At 37.7% G+C, this 6,952-nt stretch overlaps 1 pseudogene; it reads left to right on the top strand.

Moving 5' to 3' along the window:
* The first annotated feature begins 4,581 nt into the window (after positions 1-4,581).
* On the top strand, positions 4,582-5,743 carry LOC106977801 (olfactory receptor 56A3-like; annotated as a pseudogene).
* Positions 5,744-6,952: the final 1,209 nt, after the last annotated feature.

Below are 6,952 nucleotides of genomic sequence, written 5' to 3'. Positions count from 1 at the left end.
AGTAGCTCAAGTGTTCATTGCTAGAAGAATGGATTAAGATGTGTTGTACATATAGAATGGAATATTATTCAGTCATAAAAAGAATGAGATCTTGCCATTTACAACAAGATGGATGGATCTGGAGTTCATATTGCTAAGTGAAGTAAGTCAGTCAGAGACAGACAAATCCCGTATATTTTCACTTATATGTAGAATTTAAGAAACAATAATGAAGAGAGACAAAAATAAATAAATAAAACCCTCAGAACAATATGAAGAACAAACTGGTGGTTACCGGAGATGAGGTGGGTGGGTGGGGGAATGCGTGAAATAGGTAAAGGGGATTAAAAGTACACTTATCATGATGATCACTGAGTAATATATAAAATTATTTAATCATGATATTGTACACCAGAAACTAATGTAACACTGTATGTTAATTAAAGTGGAATTTAGAAATAAATAAAGGATCACTCTCTTGTACTTCCATAACACCATGAGCACATCTTATTTTGGTGAGCCACACTATACTGCTATTCTTCTGTCTGACATTTTTGTGCCCTACTTTATTCAATGAGTTATCCCAAAGGCAGAGATGAATCATATTTGATATTTTCTCCCAAGATCAAATACAGTGATTGACAATCTGACTAACCAGATTATTATGTTATTTCCCATCCTTTTTTAATTTAGTTTGATACTTTCCACAAAGCTTCTTACATGGTTCTCCACAAGCTTAAATGATTTATTAACAAGTTTCTTCTTTTTTAGCTACTTGTTGGCCTCTTCAAAGATGGGATCAAATGTCATATTATCCTCCAGCAACATCTGCTCTGCTGACATATCCAAGTACTTCCAGAACTGTTTTGTCAGGTTCCCAGCTGGCAGCACTGATACCTTTCATGCCCTATTCCTCCTGGCTATGGGGCCAGTGTCACCTTCCTGATCACTGTCTTGATTCCAAATAAGCAACCAGATCCTTAGAAGTTCCTCACCTAGTATTTCATTGATCAAGGACAGAAAGTCAAGGTCCTTCCTGTCTTTTAGGAAAACGTATACTCTTTGTAGAGCTGATGCTAATGTTACTAGCTGATGCTAGTGTTACTGCAACCACTGCTAAACTCCGGATGACATGGTTTGTATGAAGTCCTCTTTTGTGTTTATTTAAGATGGTTTTGAAACGCTCATCAGATAACTGCATGCAACGAAATAGTGATCACTGAAAACTAATAATTATTTAACATCTTAGCAGTTTAAAAAACATCTAGAATGGTGGTAGCCAGGGGCAGAAGGGAGGAGGTCATGGAAGTTATTGTTTAATGGGTACAGAGTTTCAGCTTTGCAAGATGAAGAGAGTTCTGGAGACGGATCCTAGTGATGGTTGTGCAGCAAAATGGATGCACTTATTATCAATGAACTGTATATTAAAATGGTTAAGATAATAAATTTTGAGTCATGTGTATTCTACCACAATAAAAAGCTAGAAAAAAGAAATACAATTTTAGCAGCTAATATAAATAATTCAATAGTAGTTTTAGTAGTTTTTAACAATTTAACATCTTCAAAACCTCCATCAAGTTCAATTTAAAGCATTATTAAGACATCTTCACTAGTGTCTTCATTATTTACCACACTTTACTCCTGTGGCCTATTGACACACGCATATTGAAACACACACCCATTGTTTTCATTGTAACAGTCATATTGATCTTTAAGATCATTTCTTTCTCTTTGGTACCTGAAGTTAGACCATGATATCTAATATCTAATATCTATCTAATATCTAATGTCGATATTTTATTTTATTTTTTAAAGTTCATTTATTTCTGACAGAGAGAGAGAGAGAGTGCGAGCATGAGCTAGGAAGGGGCAGAGAGAGAGGGAGACACAGAATCTGAAGCAGGCTCCAGGCTCTGAGCTGTCTGCACAGAGCCGGATGCAGGGCTCAAACTCACGGACCGTGAGATCATGACCTGGGCCGAAGTTGGATGCTTAACCAACTGAATCACCCAGGCGCCCCAACTAAGTGTATATATTTAGATATATCCAGGTGTACACTTTTATTGATTTCTCTCACCCAGGATTTATTGAAAATTTTTTTTAAGTTTATTTTTTATTTTGTGTGGGAGAGAAAGCACAAGTGTGGGAGGGGCAGAGAGAGAGCAACAGAGAGAATCCCAAGCAGATTTTGTGATGACAGCAGACAGCCTGGTGCAGGGCTCAAACTCATGAACCTGAGATCATGACCTGAGCCAAAGTCGATGCTTAACCGACTGAGCCACACAGGTGCCCCTTATTGGAATTCTTGAATCTGATTACTGATGTAGTCTCTCCTGAAAAGTTCAGATGTTTCTGTCTCATTCTCTTTCTTCTTCAACTGGGAGCTCTTATTAAATGTATTAAACATGCTCATCCCATCTATTTCTCTTACATTTTCTTCATTTTTTCCCATATGATTTTATTTTATTTCCATCTTCATTCTCAGTAGATTCTTCTGACCACCTCTGATACTTTACTGACTCTACCATTAGCTGGCACAAATCTACTGTTTAATTTAGTTCTTATTGTTGATATTCTGTTTTTCAAGTATATCTGGTTCTTCTTCAAATCTGCTTTGTTATGTTTTAGAGATTCCAGTGCCCTGAGCAAAATATTAATTCTGGACATCATCTTCTTAATCCCAGGAAAACAGAAAAGATAGAGGGACTCTGAGCAGTCAGAATCCCGTATTTTGCTCTTTACATGTTTGCATTTTCTGTGTATCCATTGGAGCTTCATTCTAAAACATTTCTCAAGTTCTATCTTCTAGGTCACTAACTATCTTTCCAAGTGTGGCTAATCTATTCTTAAATCTGTCTCTTGCAATGTTAATTATTTTATTTTTTTCATTGTTGGAGAAAGGACTGATTCTCCTTTTCTGTGTGTTTATTTTGTTGTGTATATTTTAAAGCTTTTCTTTTTTTTCTTTTTTTAAATGTTTGTTTATTTTTGAGACAGAGACAGAGTATGAGCAGGGGGGAGGTAGAGAGAGAGAGAGAGGCAGACACAGAATCCAAAGCAGGCTCCAGGCTCTGAGCTGTTAGCACAGAGCCCAACTCGGGGCTCAAACTCACAAGCTGTGGGATCATGACATGAACTGAAGTTGGATACTTAACCGACTGAGCCACCCAGGCTCCCCTAAAGCTTTTCTTTCATTACCTAAAACCCAGTAGGGCTAGGTAATGAACAAAATAATTTTGTTCAATATCTTTTATCAAATAAGTAATATCTTAAGTTTTTGTAGATTGGATTTGGCTATCATTTTTGTGGGCTTATACTCATTTTTTAAATTAAAAAAATTTTTTGATGTTTCTTTATTTTTGAGAGAGAGAGAGAACATAAGCAGGGGAGGGGCAGAGAGAGAGAGAGACAGAATCCGAAGCAGGTTCCAGGCTCAGAGCTATCAACACAGAGCCTGACGCAGGGCTTGAACTCATGAACCATGAGACCATGACCTGAGCCGAATTCAGACGCTCAACTGACAGAGCTACCCAGGTGCCCCATCATTTTTTTTTTAATTAATTGTCTTTTTACCACAAGCAACTCAATTTCTTCAGAAGTTTTTGTGCTGAAATTCTTTGAGGCCTGAGATGAAGTTTCTTTCTCAAGAAAGGATTTGGGCTTGTTTCTGTTATTTTCTGAAACCACCACCAATCCAGGATAACTTTAAATTCCTTTCTGAGACAAACAGTTGGTGTGAACACAGGCTGCCAAGTCAAAAGAGAACCAGCCAGTAGTTCAGGATTTACAGGGAAGATTTCTACTATATAACAAGCTTTGAGGTTATTTGAAGTTCCAGGTATAAGTGAGGGATGAAGATGAAGGAGTGGGATTATCACTAGTGCCCACCTTTTTATTCAGGATGTAGTGTTGTAAAGCCCTATCTAAATGGGAGATCCTCTGCTACATTCTCCACCTGCTTGAGCCTAGATTTATCTTCTGTCCCTGGAGTTTAGATTTCAAGCTCCCCTAGGTAATGAAGACAGGTGCTTAAGTTTATAGAGTGCTGCAAGTGCTCTTGGGTTGAAAGCCAACATCAATATTTGATTTTGATGTCTGGATTTTATTCAATCCTTAGCCTGATAATTCTTTCTTTTTTACTTGTTCATGGGTGTATTCAAGATATTAAAATATAAATAATAGGTGTAAGTATAGGTATAAGTGTAGGTATGGATATGGGTATGGGTATTGATAAAGAGAGAGATTAGATATAGACATAACCATAGAAATAATTTGTATACCTTTTCATCAGGAGATTTGCTCTAAGTACCCCAGTTCATCATGTCACTGGATACTATCATCTTTTACTTCCTTAAAATCTTGAAAATGAATCCCATCTAACCTTTGGAATGCATTTCTGTTCATTTTAAAATTTAAACTGAAATGTTTCATTAGCCTTTGAGTTTATGTATTTAATTTAAATAACATTTGATGTTTAAATAATTTCTGATTCATTAAATATTAACCAAGCAAACAAACTGAAAATATACATTCACATAAGAGAAAGATAAAACACAGATGAAACAACAAAGATGTGGAAACATTATATTATATATTCAACAAATGTCGATTAGCCACCTCTTATATGTCAAAAAATGTGCTAGGCACAAGGGCTGTGGGGTGGATGAAGTGGACTATGTACTTACCCTTATGGATTTTACAAGCTAAGTACATAGCCATTAGAGTATAATAGATTTACTCCTCTCTTCTGCAGCTACTCAAAGACATCTGCCTCACTAAAGTCACTGCCAATGCTGCCTTAGAATAGCAGCTCCTTCTCTATTGAAGTCTCAGACTTCATCCTGAATTGCTTTGTCAGGTCCCCCATCTGGAAGCATTGGTTGTCTCTGCCCCTCAGCCTCCTCTTACTCCTGGCCATGGTGCCAACACCACCCTCCTGATCACCATCCGGATCAGGATGGAGGTCTCTTGGCATAAGCCCATGTACTACCTGCTCGGCCTCCTTTCCCTGCTGGACATCATGCTCTGCTTGACTGTCATCCCCAAGGTCTTGGCCACCTTCTGGTTTGACCACAGGTCCATCAGCTTCTCTACCTGCTTCCTCCAGATGTTCATCATGAATTCCTTCCTGCCCATGGACATGCACCTTCCTGGCCATGGCCTATGACCGCTATGTGTCCATCTGTAAGCCTCTCTACTACCCATCCATCATCACTGACCAGTTTGTAGGAAAGGCTGTTCTCTTCATCTTGGCCTGGAACACATTTCTTACTGCACCTATTCCCATCCTCTCTGCCCAGCATCATTACTGTGGAAAAAATATAACTGAGAACTGTATGTGTGCCAATTTCTCTGTGTCCAAGCTCTCCTGTGATAACATTGCCTTTAACAGAATTTACCATTTAGTTGTAGCCTGGACTCTTCTGGGCTCTGACCTCATCCTCATCATTTTCTCCTATACTTTCATCCTATGAGCCATTCTTAGACTCAAGGCAAAAGGGGCAGCTGCAAAGTTCTGAGCACTTGTGGCTCTCACTTCATCCTCATCCTCTTCTTCAGTACCATCCTGCTAGTTTTTGTTTTTACCCACATTGCCAAGAAAAAAATTTCCCCTGATATCCCTGTCTTACTTAATGTGTTATACCATGTAATTCCTGCAGCTCTCAACCCCATTGTCTATGGGGTACAAATGCAGGAGATTAAAGAGGGGATTAGGAAATTGCTGAGGAGGGTGAGAGCAGCAAGTAATTGTGTTCTAGCTTGACTTTTCTTAACCAAAATACTCAAAATCGCTATTGGAATACAGGGACTTGGAGATAAAATTACAGTCCTAATCCTCTCTCTGGACATGCCTGATGATATGAATTGTATGGTTTTTCTCTTACCCACAGGTACATCACATTTCTTACATTCCATCATTTTCTGGAAGTGACTAAGGATACAGATGTATATATAATCTCTCATCATGGCACCCAGCCCAGAAGCTATGAATTTTGATGAATCAAGCATCACACCTCCCTGTCTGCTCCTGATTAAATCCCTTTTAGAGTCAGTGTAATGGATGTGTGGTTGATGGGAAGTGTCAGTACTTAAAGATAGTGCATTGACTTTGGAAAAGCAAGTAAAATCTAAAAGTAACTGCTAAAAAATGCTGAAAATAACCATTAGGTTTTAACCTTTCCCTCAGGCATTTAAATATATTTATTGAAAGCTATTTTATGTCTAGCACAGAACTAGAAAATGGGATTCTAACATACATAAATCTTGGTCCCATTACTCAAAAAGGTCCAATGAAAATTTCAAAAGTTAGAATTAAGAGTTAGATTAAAACACATAAATAAGCCCAGAAGAGAGATAAATTTTGTTCCTGTAGGTGGGACTCCTTTACCTACCTAACCTCCTCCTTCAGAACCCCAGTCAGAACTGCCTCCCTAAGAGCTGCTTAAAAACATGAACTATAGTCCTGTCTCTGGAACTTTTTGCTTATTGTTCCTCTGTCCACATTGGTCCGTCCCCCAGGTCCACTGGGTCTCCCTGACCACAGTATTTAAAATAGTATCCAACAATATTCCCCCCAAACACAAACAATGTCTTTACACCTTCTCTGTTTTCCTGTTTTGCACAGAATTTATCACTATTTAATGAACCTACATTTACTCATTTATTTGTTTAGTCAGCCTACATTCACTAAAATTTAAGCAGTAGAAGGGCAAGAATTTTTGTCTTTTATGTTCACTGTTGTATTATGAATGTGCAAACAGTGCTCAGTGTATGGCATAGACCAATGAATGTTTATGAAATTAATGACTGAATACATGTTGAATAAATGATTGAATGTATGCTGGTTATCCAAAAATGAGACAAAACAATTGTAAATATTTATGTACCCAAAATGAGAACACCCAAATATATAAAACAATTAATTATAATACACAGGAACTAATTGATAATAATACAAAAATAGGGTACTTTA

The sequence above is a fragment of the Acinonyx jubatus genome, chromosome D1, assembly GCF_027475565.1.
Source record: "Acinonyx jubatus isolate Ajub_Pintada_27869175 chromosome D1, VMU_Ajub_asm_v1.0, whole genome shotgun sequence".
NCBI classification, from domain to species: domain Eukaryota; kingdom Metazoa; phylum Chordata; class Mammalia; order Carnivora; family Felidae; genus Acinonyx; species Acinonyx jubatus.
Note: the sequence above shows the minus strand (reverse complement) of the source record. Positions and strands in the feature narration are given on the sequence as shown.